Source organism: Schistocerca nitens, chromosome 4 (genome assembly GCF_023898315.1).
Source record: "Schistocerca nitens isolate TAMUIC-IGC-003100 chromosome 4, iqSchNite1.1, whole genome shotgun sequence".
NCBI lineage: Eukaryota > Metazoa > Arthropoda > Insecta > Orthoptera > Acrididae > Schistocerca > Schistocerca nitens.
In genome coordinates, this window is record NC_064617.1 from 277,426,856 (window position 1) to 277,448,514 (window position 21,659).

The following is a 21,659-nucleotide window of genomic DNA, read 5'->3' on the forward strand; positions in this document are numbered from 1 at the left end:
AATATTAAAATAGTAGTAGCAGGTAGTAGTACAGTAGTAGAAATAATCTTCTTCACCTATGGATCACTTCTACAAGAGTACTGCATACGTCATTATTACAGTTCGAGAATAAAAGCACAATTCTTGCATACAGGTGTAAGGTGTCAAATAAATAACACACCTTACACTGAATTCCTGAAACAATTCCGGTTAATTCGATATGTCACATGACATAGTTAAGTAAAAATGTACAGCCAGGGCTGTATAGTGTCAAACATAGCTGGAAGAGCAAGAGCCTTCCGAACCTAAGGAACGATGTTCCACCATTCAAACAAGATGGTATAAACAGAATGAACCAAGCACAGAATGAGATAGGTAAAAGTTCAGGACTTCAACATGTGAGCCATATTAAAAGGTATGATGAATAATGGCTTATAGGCATCATTAAATAATACCAAAGAAGCCAACAAGTATGTTTCAGACAGGACGTGATCAGGAGTCTGAAGAAAAGAAGAGACAGAGGAGGAAAAAGAAGAAGTACCTTAAATTCTTTTATGTAGCAAATAATACAAGTAGAGTGTGCAAAGGAGATGATCTAATAGCATGACATACTAACATGCCACACCACAACACCATACACAATGAACATGAGAAGTCTCATTAGCTTAAGATGTTAGCAACAAATTGTAACCTGATAGAGAAACTAGTCCTGCAACACAGAGAAAGGACGCTTAACCATGTAAGGGATTTCTTAAGAGGCGTAAATTAGGTATTAGGCATAATGTAGATTATAAAAAAAGATTTTTGTTCTCAGACCTCCTGCAAGAAACAACCGTCAACTGCCAACAACGATACAGTGGACAAAAACTGAAAATGTATATGGGACATGAATGGACGAGATCAACGACTTTCTACGATGCAGGGGTGCCAGCAAGGGCACAAGAAGGAAGGCGATTTGTAACCAAGGTAACCCTTGTATTCACTTTCGACTGATAATCAAGTCAGAAGGACTGCAGGGAACGACAGGCCACGAAACAAACGAAACAGCAACCAGCACATGGAGTAAAAATAAAAGGCCTCACCAAAACCGCGGCTTGTCTGAGGCACAATTTGGCAAAAAAGTACGTGTAGAATCGCACTGTTGCCACCAGACTGCGATATTATATGGAACCACAGACCTGAAGGAAAATCAGTCAATCGGTGTTGAACTAAACATCCATATTAACGATTGTAACACTAACAAATGTAAAACTTCAAAGCAACTAGTAGTCAATAATTTCCCACATTCAAGTTGAAGAAAGGAAGATGCTTGGAAGAACAGAAAATGAAGAGTCCAAAGACTGATGCTGCAGAGAGAAGATGGGTAAAAATATTTCAAGACACACCTTTCCAGATACCCATCCTGTTATAAACTAGTTGTCTGCGAAGTGCTACAAAACTATAAGCATCTTCAGCAATGAGAGTCTGCACTAAAAGGTCCACATTATTATGAGGACCACGGCAAGATACTGTTGCAAAATTCGACAAAGAACAACGCTGCCCACCCAAAGGTTTGCCGACTAACATCTTGCGCAAGTCCTTCGGCTTCATACAATTGTGCCCACCCAAAGGTTTGCCGACTAACATCTTGCGCAAGTCCTTCGGCTTCATACAAAGGCATTCGTCGGCGACCTCACACAAGAACATTTGTAGACGTCGTGAGAAAACAGTGGTCGAAATTAGGCAAAGACCAGTGTCAGACAGTGAAAAAGCTGCAAAAAGCATAACAATTAATATAGGACTTCGATGTACTGATGCAATTACATCTTTCTATACAATATGTGTAAGTTTCTGAATACGAATTGTATAAGAGTCTTTCCATAATCTTTGTTTCATGAGTAATGCAAGAGAGGCCTTTTTGTAATGAAATGTTTTATGTACTTATAATATTCATTAGAATAATATGTTAAAAAGAAAAGCTGTTCATGTATATTGTGTCTTAAAGATAACATTTTTGTAAAGTTAATTTACTGTCTATGAGCGTAATATTTTAAAATTTTACTCATGCATAATTATCAACGCAACATTTCTTAAAAACCACACTGTCTGTTAAAATAATATATTTCTTTAGAATGATATGTATGTATGAACATTGTTTGTGACTATAATATTTTCGAATTTTGCATAAATCATTAACATAAACTTTTCAGATTTTGAACTGATTAGGATTTGTTAAGGCATTATTTTGATGTTTACATTAGTTCTTAGAATCATAATTTTTGTACTATGTACACTCCTGGAAATTGAAATAAGAACACCGTGACTTCATTGTCCCAGGAAGGGGAAACTTTATTGACACATTCCTGGGGTCAGATACATCACATGATCACACTGACAGAACCACAGGCACATAGACACAGGCAACAGAGCATGCACAATTTCGGCACTAGTACAGTGTATATCCACCTTTCGCAGCAATGCAGGCTGCTATTCTCCCATGGAGACGATCGTAGAGATGCTGGATGTAGTCCTGTGGAACGGCTTGCCATGCCATTTCCACCTGGCGCCTCAGTTGGACCAGCGTTCGTGCTGGACGTGCAGACCGCGTGAGACGACGCTTCATCCAGTCCCAAACATGCTCAATGGGGGACAGATCCGGAGATCTTGCTGGCCAGGGTAGTTGACTTACACCTTCTAGAGCACGTTGGGTGGCACGGGATACATGCGGACGTGCATTGTCCTGTTGGAACAGCAAGTTCCCTTGCCGGTCTAGGAGTGGTAGAACGATGGGTTCGATGACGGTTTGGATGTACCGTGCACTATTCAGTGTCCCCTCGACGATCACCAGTGGTGTTCGGCCAGTGTAGGAGATCGCTCCCCACACCATGATGCTGGGTGTTGGCCCTGTGTGCCTCGGTCGTACGCAGTCCTGATTGTGGCGCTCACTTGCACGGCGCCAAACACGCATACGACCATCATTGGCACCAAGGCAGAAGTGACTCTCATCGCTGAAGACGACACGTCTCCATTCGTCCCTCCATTCACGCCTGTCGCGACACCACTGGAGGCGGGCTGCACGATGTTGGGGCGTGAGCGGAAGACGGCCTGACGGTGTGCGGGACCGTAGCCCAGCTTCATGGAGACGGTTGCGAATGGTCCTCGCCGATACCCCAGGAGCAACAGTGTCCCTAATTTGCTGGGAAGTGGCGGTGCGGTCCCCTACGGCACTGCGTAGGATCCTACGGTCTTGGCGTGCATCCGTGCGTCGCTGCGGTCCGGTGCCAGGTCGACGGGCACGTGCACCTTCCGCCGACCACTGGCGACAACATCGATGTACTGTGGAGACCTCACGCCCCACGTGTTGAGCAATTCGGCGGTACGTCCACCCGGCCTCCCGCATGCCCACTATACGCCCTCGCTCAAAGTCCGTCAACTGCACATACGGTTCACGTCCACGCTGTCGCGGCATGCTACCAGTGTTAAAGACTGCGATGGAGCTCCGTATGCCACGGCAAACTGGCTGACACTGACGGCGGCGGTGCACAAATGCTGCGCAGCTAGCGCCATTCGACGGCCAACACCGCGGTTCCTGGTGTGTCCGCTGTGCCGTGCGTGTGATCATTGCTTGTACAGCCCTCTCGCAGTGTCCGGAGCAAGTATGGTGGGTCTGACACACCGGTGTCAATGTGTTCTTTTTTCCATTTCCAGGAGTGTATAAAGTCATTTACATTTTTGACGTGATTTAAATAGTGAGTGGTTAAGAAAATAGTATTAAAAGATCGATGTAAGAGGCTCTTCATCTTTTATATAAAATCTAAAATACACAAAATACATTTAAATAAATAAGAAAAGAAATTCATATCAATATTAATAAAAAAAACTTATAGACTTCACTTAAGGCAGAGAATTAAATCATTAACAAAGTTAACCATGTTAAAAATTAAAGTATACAAACCAATAGAATTAGACAGAATAAGAACCAGACCAAGTGGCTGACCAATAATCAATGCTTGAGAAAAAGTATAATTTTTGACCGACTTAGACAACACCTTAACCATTGTCTAACTTCAGTACAAAAATTGTCGTGGGGAGGGGTAGTGATATGTAAGGTGTCAAACAAATAACTCACCTTCATTGAATTACTGAAACAATTCCGATTAACTCGATATTCCACACGAAATAGTTAAATGAAAATGTTCGAATTTTATTGATAGGCAAAAGTGAATAAACAATTCGACATTTCTTGAATATAAACCACTAACACTCACACTAGTAATTACACGCCACTTATGTCTCAGATCTGAGGTATGAAATTCAGTTCTGAGGGAAGGAGAATTTTTACGACGGAATGCCTGTCCCATGTTCAGCTGAAACTTTCACAGCGGGACACCTAGTGGACACAATGAGGTGCAAGAGCCACTGCGTAGGCTGCCGGCAAAAGCAGCCCTTGTCTCTGCTTTTAACAATGTCCCTTCATAAAGCCTTTCTACAGGAACACGGCGGGAGATGCTAGATAAAACGTCCGGAGAAACCAATCTCAAAACAATGGTGACTCACCTTAGCCACCTGTGTTAAAACTTGCACAAAAGAAAAAGCTCTTTATCTCAGTGTTATGTAGCACAAGTTAAACTCTGCCCTACGAAAGAAACGGTGCCTGTGATAGGCTACAACAACTCTAGTTGGTGGAGTTATAACAAGTACGAACGCTCTGATTGGCCAGAAAGAAAGCGTGTGGCTACCAGCTTTGATATGGACAAATTGCAGACAGAGTAATTCGCTTCTTCTCTTGCAGAAAATCGTCGAGTGTTTGCACAAGTCTACTCGCGCGCCGCACTGAGACGACTGCGAGAGTCATTATGTGAACACTTGTTCACAGGCTCGTCTTAACCCGTGGTGGTGGTGGTTAGTGTTTAACGTCTCGTCGACAACGAGGTCATTAGAGACGGAGCGCAAGCTCGGGTTAGGGAAGGATTGGGAAGGAAATCGGCCGTGCCCTTTCAAAGGAACCATCCCGGCATTTGCCTGAAACGATTTAGGGAAATCACGGAAAACCTAAATCAGGATGGCCGGAGACGGGATTGAACCGTCGTCCTCCCGAATGCGAGTCCAGTGTGCTAACCACTGCGCCACCTCGCTCGGTGTCTTAACCCGTAAGGGGTTAAAATTGAAAGTCTCCTAGTATGGAGAATCGCGCCGAACACTGACACTTAATACTTGCGAGCGATTTGAGGGCAACGACGTACACACTATTCCAGCCAAATAGCATGTACCATGCCAATTAACTTAGCTAGGAAATAACTAGGAGTCTTGGCTTCACCAAAAACGGAGGTAATGTAACCGACTGGCGTTTAACAGTCGAGAGAGACTTAGAATAGATTCTCAGGTTCACAGCTCGCATTGACAGTAGCCACTGCCACCGCTGATGGAAGGTGAATACGTGCACTTGTGCTACGCCAGCAAGTGATATGCAATTGACGCTCAGAATTGTGGTCGTCTCCGTCTCTCCTATTTTTTCGTACATACCACCATGACCTGTAGTTAAACATACTCACGATTGTCTGGCTTAATTGAAGCAAAAACGCGAGATGTCCGATCTAATGAAAAGGTTTGTTCAGCTACTGTAGAGTGCTTTATACCCTTAAGTTTTGGAATTGTTTTAACTGTGTACTTCTTTTTGATTGCTCTTTACCGATCCCCATTCAATTTTGGGTGTTTTCATAGTGCATTTTAGCGTAATTGATATCTCTGGCCCAATTGTATTTAATTTGTTTGTATTTTTATCGACCCCCAGACATGGTCATCAGCCATTTTACCATTAAGGAACCTTATAATAGTTAGGAATTTCGCTTCACAGTTGTGAACACCCAATATCAATATTTTACCATCCTGTATGTAATCTTGCTAAAATTGCTTTGTCATGAAGTCATACTTAGAGTAAAAATAAACCTTAATATCGAAAATCTAAGATTTTCATTTTTGTTAATATATAGTTATGCCTGAACCCATACACTAATTTCTGTTAGTGATAACGTTTCCTATGCAGGGAGTGTAGTGGGACCGACATTGAGATCATTGTCTGATTATGTCACTGCCCATACTGCTCCACTATTCTGAACTCTGCATGCGTGAGATGGTATCCTCCTACCTTGCAGGCGGTAGGTTCCTAAAACACTCACAGAGCGTTCTTGTGCAACTGTGGTAGGAAGATATAGCAGGACCAGTCTCACACATGTTAAACAGGCATTTAAATGGTTATAGGCCTAGTTGGACAAGTATTGGAAAGCTGTTAATTAATGAAAAGTTCAAAGCAACGTTCCAGAACTCCATTCACTCAAAAAAAAAAAGCAAAGACTCTCACATAATATGAGTAACTGAGAGTTGGTTGAAATTCGAACTCGAACATAAATAACAACACGTAAAACACACATCAGAAAAATAGATCAGACTCCTTTGGGGCTAGAATGTTTATAACAACAAGTAAAAACATTAAATCTAGTTAGGCCCAAAATGACTCCCACTCTGGACTCATGAACAAGAGCAATGATGTTTATATTGACCATCAAATCTAAACATTTTGACCAGAGTCGCTCATAGATAGCCTACATTTGCTATCACAGATATAAGCCGACCACGTGGTAGTAGTGTGGGTTGGTTGGCCTGGAGCTGAATGGGGGAACAGTAGGAGTATGGACAAGTCCTATGAAGCAATGCTGAATGAAAGAGCTACTTGGAACATCAAGTCAGACAACCATCTCACCAAACAACTACTGTAGACTTCCTTGCAACAAACAGAGCCAATCCTTTCGAGTGACTCATCAAACAGACATGGATGCCCATGGAGCTATTACACCAACAATGATCATCAGAGTCAAAAATTTCGTCAAAAAAGATACGAGCATTTGCGCTTGGTCAAAGTGATGGAAAGTTACTAATATCCTACTTACACAAACTAGAGATCGTTTAGTTCAAAAGCAACATCATAAACTTAACAACCTATCTTGTCGTGGTAATACTATTTGAAGAATGTAGCAAAAATACAGGCTATTACGTTGTCGCTATGAATTAGAACGTAAGGTAATAGACATTGAAAACTGAATGGTAACTAACGTCTGGAAGGCAGTGAAGTTTGTCTTCATTCCAAAGCCTGGGAGAATTGATCATAACAAGACCATGGATATGAAACCAATCAGTCTGTCCTCCTGTCTTCTTAAAACATTAGAAAAACTGGTCAATGTGCATATTAGGGAAAGGACGTTAACCAGAGCCCCTCTACACATAAACTAACATGTATACCAACCAGGTAAATCGTGTGAAACTGCACTTCACCAACTTGTTAGGAAGATGGAGAAAGTACTACACTTTCAGGAAATAGCTCTCTGCATCTTTTCGGACATCGAAGGGGCTTTTAGCAACATGACCATCGGATCCATGGTCAGGGCAGTAGAGGTTCTGACACTCCATTCATTTTCACATTCGTCAGACATCAACAAAAACACCCTGTCAGTGCATTAGCATCACTAGAATAAATTACTGGGGTTAGGAGAGGACCCTTATTCTACGACAGAGCATATCAGTGCTTAGCTGTACAAAATTTTTGTTTAATTTGTGTATTGTTGTCAAAGAAGCACATTGGTTTACATAGATTGTGACATGACAATTTCAGGACAATTGTCAAGATAACGTATTATGTCCTGATTAGCAGAAATAACACTGAACACAACAATATCAAATTTAAATAGAAGGTTCTCTACAAGATTTTTCCTGCATCTAGACAGTGAAGCACTATCTGAGTTGGACAATATTACATCAAATCATCAAATTCCGGTTCTATGTTCGGTAGTTTTAGGACGACAATCAAGTCTACGAAGATATGCAAAAGATTACTCAGGGTTGCTCATGTTCACAGTGGATGCAAGCTGATGATACAATAATTTTACGCTTCTGCCAGCGGCATTTACCTTTAGCTGCAGCGTGTTGTCGGCTGCATGGCTGTACTCGCCCTCTGAAAATCCTATAAAAAGCCAATCAAAATCTTTACTGATTTTATCAGCTGAAACTGTCCTATGTTTCTTTTTAGGCGAGAAAATATGCACTCATCCCTAGTCTGGAAAATATGGCGATATACACATGCATAGATGGAGCAGCGTGTATACTTCAACGCCCTCTCGGTTCTCACAAAAACAATTAACTAGGTGCCTGTCTCGTTTATCTGCCATCAGAGCTCAACGACTCTACAGCTAATTTCTAGCTGAATGTCAGCCAAAATGAACACAGTGTTCCCACAAAATTCATCTTTTGGCGTCGTACAGAGCATGATGTGCCCTTTTCTACACTTGACGCTGGTTCAGAGGAGAGTCCCTGAAGTTTTCGGTATTCTGCCTTTCGTAGCAAGAACTGTCCCCCCCCCCCCCCCCCACCTGTGTACTGTCGTGCTTCGCATCATGGCCTTTTGAGACCAATGGGAGTGTTCCTTTAATCTCGTGCAAACTACCCCCGCCAATCAGAAAGGGCATAACTTTAAACTGCGCCGCACTCTCTCCACTTCAACTCCTTCTGAGTTTATTTCAATCAATTGGACATTTTGTTCCCGTTCCTGACGCCTAGAAGTTACATGCGCACATCATGAGAGGACCACGGACCTTTCACATGATTAGTAAAAGCGAGTCTCTTTTAACTGCATCTCTGGCCTGTTTGTATCCATCTGAAAATTCCCCAGCGCAATTTTCTAAAGAATTTTTCCATGGCAGCCAGCACTGCGGCGTTACCTGCTCCCTTCGATGTGTCACCTGGTGGGTTCGTTGGCTCCGTCGCTGTTGATCACCGACTGCTGTCACAAGCCTTTCGTTGTATGCGGGCTGTGGCTGCGCAACTCTATTCAAGCAGCCACCTTATGAGGTGCATGGCTCAAGGACCACCATTTGCAGATGGATTAGAGCCATGCTTAGTGGTAGAAAGGTAGAAGCCACGACGATGAAAGAAAAAATGGTAATCAGCACCACCACGGACTCTCCACAAGGAGGGATTCTGGTCCCTCTACTGTGGAACCTTATGGCGAATGAACTCATTGTATGAATTAAACTCTAGACAGTACTTTTGCTAGGGATACACAGACGATCTTGTCATAGTAATACTTGGCAAAATTTCCAAGTACAGTCAGAGCTATGGCACAAGGAGCATTTAACATTGTGCATAATTGGTGCAGGAAACAAGGTCTGCCAGTCCTAAGAAGACTGTTCTAGTACTATTTACGAGGAGTCAGACCCAACACACATATTGGAAATTCAGGCTTCTCGATGAAACTCTACCAGTGAAGGGGATAGGGAAATATCTATGTGTAACCCTGGATGAGAAACTATCGTGGACCCCTCATATAAGGAGCACCTGTTCCAAGACAAAAGACACTCTAATGAGTACCAGGAGAGTTTGTGGTAAAAACTGGGGCTTAAGAGTATGTACAGGATATACATCACAGTAGTATGATCTATGATCACTTATGGGGCTACAGTGTGGTGGGAAAAGGTACAACAGCAGGTAGCTGCTAAAGAGCTTGCTAAGGTGCAGAGATTGGCCTGCTTAGACATTACAGGCGGAATTAGCATCACGCCCACTGCTGGGATCGGAACCATGCTGAACATGCCCCTATTACACCTGTGGGTAAAGATGGAGGCAGCAGCTGGAGCACACAGGTTAAAGACTGGGAAAAACTGGTACTCATTGGGGTATCCAGGATTTCACATGTTTCTCAGGCGACGTCCAGTGACTAGTCCCTGTTCGAAGCCACTGAGCTCGCCTGATCGATCTATGCTGCTGTTACCGATTCTCTACTAACAACACATTACTCGCCGCCGCCTTTTATACTGGCGGATCAATTCCGCATTACGTAGGGTGTCCGGATACTTTTGATCAGATAGTGTATATCGCAGGTCGCTGCAACAACAAAGCGTACCAAGCAACCGGAAAACAGCATACGTCATTCCCATTTCAAAGAAGGGGCGTCGAAATAATGCACATGATTGCAGGTCTATTATCACTGACGTCAGTCTGTTGTAGAACATGTTCTGCGCACACGCATTATGACTTTTTTGAAGATCAAAAATCTTCTCTAAAAAAACCAACATGGATTCCGTAAATAGCGATCTTCCGAAATACAACTCGCTCTGTTTCTCTATGAAACCCAGGGCGCTGTAAACAGATATCCAAGTTGATATCGCGTTCCTTGATTTCCGGAAGGCATTTGATACACTTCCGCACTGGCGTTTGGTGGACAGAATACAAACTTCCCGAGTACCGAACCAGATTTGTCACTGGATTAACGCCTTTCTAAGTGATAGAACTCAATATTTTATTTAGTTATTGTTTATTTATTTATTTAACCTGATCTGATTAAGGCCATCAGACCCTCTCTTACATCAGACCAGAGTTTCACACATAAAGTATCTTCCTTACGTCGTTATTGCCAAAGAAATAACTATTTTAATAAGAAACAGTAATAACATGATTTGAGTGTCTTCAGTGACAATACGAATAAATAATACTGACAATGAACTAATAAAGTTAATACTAGCAGTACTTGTACTTCTGCTGGAGCTGCTCCTGCTGCCACTAATAGTGATAACAGTAATACTAGTAATAATAAAAGAAATGGCAACAATAACGACAGTCACAGATATAAAAAGAATTTATAAACGTAAAAAATAGATGCTTTCTGGTGTAGTGAGGTCTGGGGAAAGGAAATTTAAGGAGACTGCACCAGTCAAGAATACTGGAAAATGGGGGAAGATCTCGGTGGAAGGAAGGATGCAAAAGGGTAATGAGTGCGTACAGGGACAATATTAATAATTACTGTTGCTTTTGTAGATATGTCATTAACTGTCTTCTGAAGATGGAGATGTTATTCGGTTCTCTAATATAGATTGTCGGATTCCTGCTACTGAGAACATCGAGAAAATGGCTGTTCGTTGGGGTTTGACAGAAAGAATTTTGCTTTGTTGGTAACAGGTCTTTCTGTCACGTAGTTCAGACAAGAGCGTTAAGGTCGAGGAGAGATATGGGAGACAGTGTACGCTGATAAGACAGTGGAGAAGACAGAGGGTATGGAAATCTCTGCGCTTGTCTGCATGCAGCCAAGATAACTGTGCATCTGATGGTGAAATATGTTCATAGAGTCAAACATCACAGATATAATGAACACAGGCTTTAATAACCAATCGCCAGGCGCCGTGAGCTGCCTGAGAAAGTCCTTGCAGGATGACATCGCTGTAACCAATAATTAGTGGTATAAGTGTTTATATAAGTTCCCAGGTGAAGTGTGAAGAGCTTTTTTATACTTTTTCAGGGCATGGAGAGATGCTGATACCTTCTTGCACATTGCCGTTACGTTCCCAGTCCAATTTACATTTTAATATGTTATCACTCCTAGACTCTTTGCTGAAAGAGAGAACTGATATTTGTTCCATTTAGGGGTTCCCGATATATCGGGCTAACAAGCTTAGAATGACCAACGAGTACCACTTGGGTTTTGGATGGGTTGAGCTTCAATCCTATATTCTGCGTCCACTTTGATAAAGAATACTGGTCGATATTGAGATTCTCGATAGCTGTCTTCGCTTTTATTAGTTTTCCTCTTAGATGCAACTGAAATCGTCAGCGCACATGTGGTATTTGTAGTAGCACAAAACTAACAACACATTATTGCCATTCAATGAAAAGAGTATAGGACCTAATATCGATCTCTGGGCACTTGATATTACCTGCCTCCATTATAATTTTAAGGTGGCGTACATGAGGCAATCCTGGCGAGATGTGAGATATGAGCGAAACCATTGCACTGCCCTTGGCAAGAAATTTAGGCTGCTAAGTTTGGCAAGTAAAATGTCGAAGACGACGGTATCAAAGACTTTGCTGAAGCCTAAGAAGCACATTATAATCGCTTCTTGCGTATCCATGGCAAGCTTCAGGTCACGTGTTACCTTTATGGCAGAAGTTGTGCTGCGATATTTACGGAAACCTGAAAGCTCTTTGACTAGTAGGTTCTTTGTGGTTAGGTAGTTTGTTAGCTGGTCGTGGACTACATATTGTCGGTGATCATAGGATGCAGTGGCAAGGTTCTTTTTGGGTAGTCACTTAAGTAGTGGCCTGTATCCACGCATCAGGGAAAACATTTGTGGTTAAGAAGTGGTTGAAGATATATGTTATAATGGGCGGTAATGAATCAATAACACTCTTCATCATTTGGACAGTGATGCCATTTTGTCTAGTAGATGCTGATCTGATACGCGTGACGGCTTTTTTTGGCGGTATTGCAAGTAAGATGCTTTAGATAAAAATTTTCGTGGCTACAGTCGTTTACTCCCATGAAGCAATCAATGAGTCTCGTTTGTGGTTCAGTTGTGATTGAAGATGTGAAGTACCAGTTCGGTTCTTCAGCTGGGACAACTGGATCATTTGTAGCTTTTACTTTGCCTATACCAAGACCACTAATTTTTCCAAAGGACAGCTGGTCTATTTCTGTTGTCAGTTAATGTATGAGCTCGCCTGAGTTTTACATTTCTCACAGCTTGGCTGACACTGTTCGATTTCTGCTAGTAAGCAACTTGATTATCAGGCGTGGGGCGCAGTTTGCATGCCTGATATGCAGCGTCTCCGAGATTCATGAGCGTTGTAGGTGTCCAGTAGTTAAGGTGCAGGTTACCTTCTTACTTTTCTGGTCTTTAGGGGAGCATATTTGTCATATGATTGAGACAGTTTGTTGGTGAATCCATAAAATTTTTCGTTGCTGTCCGAGAAAGAAACAGAAGACGTCCCCCAAACTATTTCTTGCGCCTCAATTGAACTACTAATAATCATTGCGTTTAACGTCCCTGTATATAGTCACTTGGAGTTCCTTTCTGGGCGTCAGGCTCGAACTGCCGCCTGGTACACACCTGGAGTCCGGAAAGTTACGCGTTTAGCTTTTTCTGTGTTTTCTTTGTAGCATATTTCTCATATTTCGTGTGTGTTTCCCTATTTAAGAGGTTTAATCTCGCGTTGTGTGACTGTACGGTAGTTTGTAGGACACTAATTATTCATTTGTTTGTTTTCAAGCGCTAAGGACAATTCGTTTCAGCCTAGTAAATGTCAGTCAGGCTCCAACTGCCGTCTGGTACCACGTGGGGAGCGGCAAGTTAATGATTTGGCTTTTTCTGCGTTTTTTTAGTAGCAAATTTCTTAAATTTTGTGCGTGTTTTTTCTATTTAAGACGCGTAATCTCGCGTTTTTGTAACAGAAATGGTAGAGTCAGGCAGTCTGTAGCACACTTGCCATTTCTTCTGAACAGTAGTTACACAGCTCATTAAGGTGTCAGCTTCCATTACTGACACATCAGGAGTGTAGCAACGTTACAAATCTAGGTTTCTGTCCGTGCTTATATAGTTAACTTCTTCAGCCAGCCCTTCTAGGATGGGTAGAATGTGTGAGTGCACCCTGCACATGAGGCCAGCAGACTTTATCACTCCCGCCAACACTATTTTCCTAAGAGGCTCCATAACGCTCTTAGCATGGGAGCTCCCGATAACTACCAAACCCCTGCCCCCATGTGCCATGTGCCATGTGCCATGTGTGAGGTGGTTGCAGTTCACAAACAGCTGAATGTGCTTTTGGCTAGTCAGCTGTCTTCAGGCTGCTGCCTCGGGGTGTAGCGGGAGTGAAGAATCTGGCCTGTCACATGGGACACCACAGGTGCCTCTTGTTTCGCCCACGGGCTCTGCTGCCAAGGCACCTTCCGTGGTTGATCCGCCGTCACTGCAGGATGAATGGCAGGTGGTGACGTTTTCCCATCGCTCAAGCCGGAGGGCCAACGTGGTGGCTGGGTGTCTGGCCTCACCTGTTCGCTCTGTAAGTGAACAGGTGGCTGCTCCTTCAGCAGGGTTCGACAGGCACATGGGGGCAGGGATTTGGTAGTTATCGGGAGCTCCAATGTTACGAGCGTTATGGAGCCTCTTAGGAATATAGTGTTGGCGGAACCCAGAGTTGATCAGTGTCCTTTGGTTTGGAGCCAAGTGGAGGAACTCAACCAAAAGATTCGTCGACTCTGTGACGGTCTTGACTAGATTTCTGGATCTGCGTTATCAAGTGGAGAATTGTAGGACGCTCCTTGATAGGTCAAGGGTGCACAACCCAAAGGAAGCAGCTTCTTGGGTAGCAGAGTAGATGTGGAGTGCACATCACATTTTCTTAGGCTAGGCAGTAGTTTGAGGTACTCTGATGAACACTCGCCAGACAACATGCAGATAGCGAAATCAAACCACGTGTAGAGTAAAGACACTTAGACTGTCAAAATTGTATAAGTAAATTGTCGAAGTATTCGTAACAAAGTTCCTGAATTTACTGCCATCCAGTAAACTTCTCGCACTTAAATTATTCTGGGGTTGGAGAACTCTTGAAGCGTGATGTAGAAAGCTCTGAGGTATTAAGCAATTCATGGAACATATATCAAAAAGACAGATTAGATGCAATAGGGCTGCGAATGTTTATTGCAATTGACAAAAATATTGTCTCTATTGATATCGAATCTGAGTGTGATAGTGAAGTGATCTAGTCCTGTATAACATGTCTATCCCACTAGTATTGCATGATCTGGGCATTTCCACACTGCTGACCATAGACTGTCTTTGAATGACTTGAACCTGCCGAGTATCGACTGGACGGGGTATAGACGGTCCTGTGAAGTACTTCTGAATACGTTTTCATAAAACTGTCTTGAGCAGCTAGTTCGACAGTACACAGGCAACAGAAACATTTTAGACCCTGCAGCTAAAATCTGAGCAGAATAGCGTGGGCGGTAGATGCGTTATCGCCAGGGCATGCGTGGAGATAGCAGTAGTGGTGGGGTTATAGGCAGGCGCTCTAGGGGAAATACCGAGCACTGGAGGGGAAGTCTGTTCGAATGCTAGATTTTTGTAAACATTAAGTAGAGCCCCTCCACCGCCACACTTGAATGGTGACCTTTTCAAACAGATCTGCCACCTTCGCTTTGTTTAGAATCTAAAAAGAATTCCATTGAAAATGCAACAAAAGCAGCGATTTATTTTCATCTGGCTTGTTAACTATCTTTAACTTTCAGACAAAACGTCAGGAATGGTGAATTCTGAGTAAAACCAGTATTTCTCTTGTTGACATGTTAAAATTTATTTCTTCTGCCAAAACACAGCAGAGTTTACACAATGTCACCTCAGTAATGTGTTGTGCAGATGCAGTTGTGAGAGAATTCTGAAATAGCTGTTTATTAAGTTCATTAAGTGAGGAAATGATGAAAAGTAAGGTCAGCATCTAACGAAAATGTTCTTGCTCGATACAAAAATAAATGTGTAATGTCTTCACTTACGTTGTTTCAAAACCCATAGTGTTTCTCGTTTCACCAGCGATCGGCGGTCATTAAAAATTATGTTCTTTCATCAAAAAAGTCTGTTGTTAGAGGAATAACAAGGCAAATAATGAAGTTTTGCATAATAACGACATCGCAAAATACCCTCAAAAACGCAAAAACTTTGTAGTTAGTGGAATAACACGGCAGATATTTGAGTTTTCCATAACATCCACATGGCAAAACACTCTCCTCTTAGTGTGCTATCATTTGCCAAAATCTCATTTCGATATCTCAAACTGTTTATAAATTTTGAGGAATGTTATGAATATTTATCTCTGGCTTTATCGCTGGCGTGCACGATCCCAAATGAGTGTGCTACATCAGATCAGTTTTGTTAATATTGGTGAAAAATAGTGACCCTCACCCAATTCTTAAGAAAAATTCAGTATGTTAGCTAAATTTCATATGCAGCAACATATTATGTAATATGCACTGAACGCAAAATCATAGCGACTTGTATTTTTCGTAGTAAACTCCTCGATTTCGCGCAGTGTCTTACTAAGTGCAAGCATCACAACAACTATGACTATTGCCGAAAACATGGGCACATCATCACGAAGCCTATATAAAGCTATAAGCAAGGCAAAAATGATTCTTTATTTTACCGAATAGTTTCCATAAACCTTTTGAGAAAGATTGCAGGGTGTGCGCCACGATAATGTCACCGCCGGCGGGACGAAAAAGGGCAAGCACTGTCGACCTCCCCTTCCGAACAAATGAATGAATTCACGCAGCGCTTTGGACGAAAACTGGTCAGTGCGCATCGCCCATGGTATCCTGTGCGGACTCTGTAACCAGGCCTGGACGGCGTCACTAAAGTTAATAAATCAATCACGAAGCGTAGCAGAGTATTTCTGATAGAAAGATAGATGAGCAATTGTCAGCATCCCACTTAGACAACGAATTGGCTTCATTAGTTCCAGTATGATGGACAAAGAGGAATTTTGGGCAGGATTTAAACGGATCGTAAATCCTGCTCTAAAGTATGTGTTGAGAAAATGGCTTAAAGACGGAGTAAACCCATCATAGTTTAAGAAGAAAATTCAGAAAATGCTGAGGAAGCTGAGCACTCTCGGTTCAAAAGAGAGCGCGCCTATGACGACGACAGGCTAAAGTTAATATAAATTGGTGTGTCTGTGTAAAGCTCGATGCGTGAAGCATTCAACTACCACCGTCATACCATAGCAAATGATCTTGCCGAGAACCCGAGAAAATTTTGTCCTACGTAAAATCGCTAAGCGGGTCTAAGGCTTCTATGTAGTCACTCACTGACCAGTCTGATTTGGTAATAGAAGATAGCAAAAGAAATGCCGAAGCTTTAAATTTCGCGTTTAAGAAGTTGTTCACACAGGAGAATCGTACAAACATACTGTTGTTTGACAACCGCACAGAGTCTCAGTGGAGGGCACAGTAATAACCATCCCCGGCTTAGAGAAGCAATTGAAAGAGTTGAAAACAAATAAGTCGCCAGCTCCCCCGAATCCCAGTTCGGTTTTACGAAGAGTAATCTACGACATTGACCGCTTACTCAGCTTGCATATGTAGCGAATCTCACGCCCGTTACAAAGTCCCAAGAGACTGGAAAAAATTGCAGATGACTCCTGTATACAAGAGGAGTTTAAGAACGGACACGCAAAATTACAGACCAATATTCTTAATATCAATTTGCTGCAGAATCCATGAACATATTCTCAGTTCGAATATAATATATTTCCTTGAGACGTAAAAGTTCCTGTCCACGAAGAGCGCAGTTTTAGAAAGCATCGTTCGTCTGAAACTGAGCTTGCCCTTTCTCACATGATATCCTGCGAACCATGGATGGGAGGCAACAGACACCTACATCTACATGAAAGCTCTGCAAATCACACTTAAGTGCCTGTCAGAGGGTTCATCGAACCACCTTCACAATAATTCTCTGTGATTCCACTTTCGAACGCGGAAAAAACGAACACCTACTTCTTTCCATGCGAACTCTGATTTCCCTTATTTTATTATGATGATCGTTTCTCCCTATGTATGTCGGCGTCAACAAAATATTTTCGCACTCGGAGGAGAAAGTAGGTGGTTGAAATTTCGTGAGAAGATCCCGCTGCAACGAGAAACGCCGTTGTTTTAATGATGTGCACCACAAATCCTGTATCATGTCCATGACACTCTCTCCTCTATTTCTCGATAGTACAAAACGTGCTGCTCTTCTTTGAACTTTCTCGATGTACTCCGTTAATCCGATCTGGTAAAGATTCCACACCGCGCAGCAGTACTCCAAAAGAGGACGACAAGCGTAGTGTAGGCAGTCTCTTTAGTAGATCTGCTGCATCTTCTAAATGTTCTGCCAATAAAATGCAGTCTCTGGTTCGCCTTCCCCACAACATTTCCAATTTAAGTGGTTCGTAATTGTCATTCGTAGATATGTACTTGAATTCACGGCCTTTAGATGTGGTTAATTTATCGTGTAACAGAAGTTGAACGGATTGCTTTTAGCACTCATGTAGATGAACCCACACTCCTCATTATTTAGGGTCAATTGCCAATTTTCTCAGCGTAGAGATATCTTTTCTAAACCGATTTGCAATTTGTTTTGGTCCTTGATGACTTTACTAGACGATAATCGACATAATCATGTGCAAACAACCCAAGATGGCTACTCAGTTTGTCTCCTAAATCGTTTATGTAGATAGGAGCAACAGAGGGTCTACAAAGCTACCTTGGGGAACGCCATATATCACATCTGTTTTACTCGTTGACTTTCCGTCAATTTCTAAGAACTGTGATCTCATTGACAGGAAATCACGGATCCAGTCGCATAACTCAGGCGATATTCCATAAGCATGGAATTTGATTATAAGCCGTTTGTGAGGTACAGTGTCGAAAGTCTTCTGTAAATCTAGAAATACGGAATCAATCTGAAATTCCTTGTCGATAGCTCTCAACATTTAATGTGAGTAAAGAGCTAGTTGTTCCAAAATCCGGTTGCATATCGATGTTAATGATATGGGCCTACAATTTAGTGAATTACTCCTATTGCCTTTCTTGAATATTAGTGTGACCTGTGCAACTTTCCTGTCTCTGGGTACGAATGTTTGTCGAGCGAGCGGTGGTATATGATTGTTAAGTACGGAGTTATTGTTAAAGATGGCGCTATTGTGAAAGGAGCCTAATTGGTATACTGTCTGGACCAGAAGACTTGCTTTTATTAAGGGATTTTAGTTGTTTCACTACTCCGAGGGTATTTGCTTCTACGTTTCTCATGTTGATAGCTGTTCTTGATTCTTGGGTAAAGGAATTTCAGAAAGTTATGTTTAGTAAGCAAGCTTTAGCAGCGCTGTCATCGATAGTATTTCCATTGCTGTCACACAGAGAAGGCATTGATTGTGTCTTACAGCTAGCATACTTTACATACGACCACAATCTCTTTGGATTTTCTGCCAGTTTCCGAGACAAGGCTTCTTTTTGGAAACTGTTATAAGAATCTCGCTTTGAAGTCCGCGCTGAATGTCGAGCTTCTGTAAAAAAATCGCCAATATTGGTGATTTGGCGTTCATTTAAATTTGGCATGCTTTTCCGTTGTTTCTGCAACCGTGTTCTGAGCTGTTTTATGTACCAAGGGAGATCAGTTCCGTCGTTTGTTAATTTATTTGGTATAAATCTCTCAACTGCTGTCGATACTACGTCTTTGAATTCAAGCCACATCTAGTCTACATTGTCTAACAGTTTCTGACGACACGAGACAGTGTGGTACTGGGGTGTAAGACTCACACGTCTCTCGCAGTTAACTTACGTATTGTGTGCAGCCGATCTTCTTCCCGGGTCAGAGGGCTGCGTCGATCTTCACAAGCTCTTCTTCTCCGAAGAATATAGCTGATTAAAGGAATTTCAAAATAGACTTCTTTTCTACTCTTGAAATGATTCTGTACTCTCAGCATACTTTTTGTTCAACTCTGTTATATTTTCATCTCCACAATAAAACAACTTCACAAGTTTCACATAACCGTTCAGCTTTAGCAAGTCAACCGCGTCTTGGGGGTCTAGTTTAGCAGGGGATACAACGGTGATACAACCGTCGGCTTTGAGCAATGACGTCAGAATTGGCCAGAGAGCATGCATTACAAAGATGAAAGAGTTGAGAAGAATATTCAGAAACAAAGGAATGCGAGAGAGAAAAACTGTACTTCACATATATAAGGGTCAGTAGTATTTTTACGTTAACGATGTCGGGTGTTGGTATCTTAGTATTTCTCCGCAAAATACAATGGAAAGAAATTAATCAAATATATTACTATCAAAGAATACATAACGTTACATGTATGTCAGTTGTATCTCGAAACTCTTTGGAACTATATTGCTAAAGTGCAGTACGGGATACCGGTTTAGCGTACGTCGATTTCTTAGTTTTAAGTAGCATTGCTGTCCTGTTGTTCACTTGAACTATGTATCGCCTGTTTCACCAAACCGTATATGAAACACCCGACACAAATTAAAAGCTCAATCGAAGTTTGTTGCCTAAGTACAGTACGGAATACGAGTGTGTAGTAAGTCGATTTCTTCGTTTTCAGTAGCATTACTGTCGTGTTCTTCACTTGAACGATGTATCCTCCGCTTCCGTAAACCCTAAATGAAACACGGGATACAAATTGTAGATGTGTTTTTTTATTTCCTCTCCGCTATTACTAACAGTCTTTTCTTACGTACATATCAGTACTACTGATGACAGAAGGACCTACGTCTGTAATATTTGTATACCAGACTTCCGATGACCTCTGTATATGTACACTGGTAACAAAATGGTGGAAATAGACGTACGTTACATTTGCAACCTGTACCTCAACTGAATTACACGGAGACAATAAGACCACAGATATACAATTTGTAGCCCGTACGTCACTATGGGGTACAGTTTTCTTGTTGCCATGGACGCTAAGTCCGTGAAATACTTCGTCTCCACGAATACTCATCTAGGTGGCTTTGAAGAGCCGAAATCTGACGTTTTCCTTTCCCTACAAGAGATTTTACGGCTGACCAGTACCCCTCTATACTGTTAGTGCAGGCGCCTGTCGATAGAGATCTAAATTCAGTGTTCTGGTTTAGTGCTAGATGTTGATAACCCCTATCCCCTAAATCCCTATATGAAGAAAACCCGTCTGAAATTACAACAGAACCCTCTGCAACCTGATCTTCAATTAACCTTACCAAAACTTCCTTACTTCTATTTGGTACTACTCTGAACACAACATCGTCACAATGCTGACCTGAAACTACTGCCCCCGCACACCCATAATCCCACCGGAGGTTCCCCCCTGTTATACTTCCTTTTCCCAAAATGCGATTCGTCAATTTCGACCATAACATCCGCCTCCCCCACCCCCACCCCCAACGGGCCCCCTATATTTCATATATTCCCCACAAACTTCCCTACAAAACGAGTACCAGTCCACTACCGTACGCTTACTCACACGACATTCATGCACACAGAGCCACACAGGATATCTTAAACACAAACAGTAACTGATTTTCATTATGTCTCTCAGGGTGAGCTTAGATTTTTCGAACCACGTTCCCCTCCTAATAGATCGCCACAACCGGTCTCTACTGCACCTCCATACAAATAAGTCGTGAGTACGGCGACTTGATACACTGGTGAGGCGCATACGTTCGCCGCACTCACGACATCGGACGTATTCAGCAATAAGACCACACATTTGCAAGAAGCAAATTGCGGTCAACATGTCTTCGCCCATGGCTTCTCTTAAATCGTCAAGATTCATTGCGATAGACAAATCCATTCCTATAAACGAAAATAAGACACTAAAAATTGTTCTATAATAAAAAACTAATACTCCAAATTACCTCAATATCATTACGAAGTACCGTTTGAATAAGAAACAACCAATTAATTTAATTAATTCACACAATGAATAATTTAAGGAATACCAAGCGATCGCTTTTAGATTCACATTCAATTATTTTAATGATAGCGCTCATTGGAACACAGAACTGTTTTATTATCTATGCCTCGAAGTGAAGACATTACTATCTATGACTAAGGTATGACGTCATTGGTCAAAGCCGACGGGTTGTATCCCCTGCTTCACTAGACCCCGTCTTGGACCATCGGATACTAACAGATACAATTACAATATGTTTGGTTTAATAACCACTGTAAAACCAGTTCTTGCTTCTAGCAAGTCCAACACCACAAAACCAAATGAAAGTGTCTTTAATTTAATACATAATTCATTTGTTCACAACAAATACAGTCGTTACACCATCAAGGAATAAAGCGTGCTTGCTCCCTTTACTG

General features: G+C 42.1%; 1 protein-coding gene across 2 annotated transcripts in view; it reads right to left on the reverse strand.

Moving 5' to 3' along the window:
* Nucleotides 1-21,659, reverse strand: part of LOC126252310 (ketohexokinase-like) — a 91,784-nt gene that overhangs the window by 39,457 nt on the left and 30,668 nt on the right. The window lies entirely within an intron of this gene.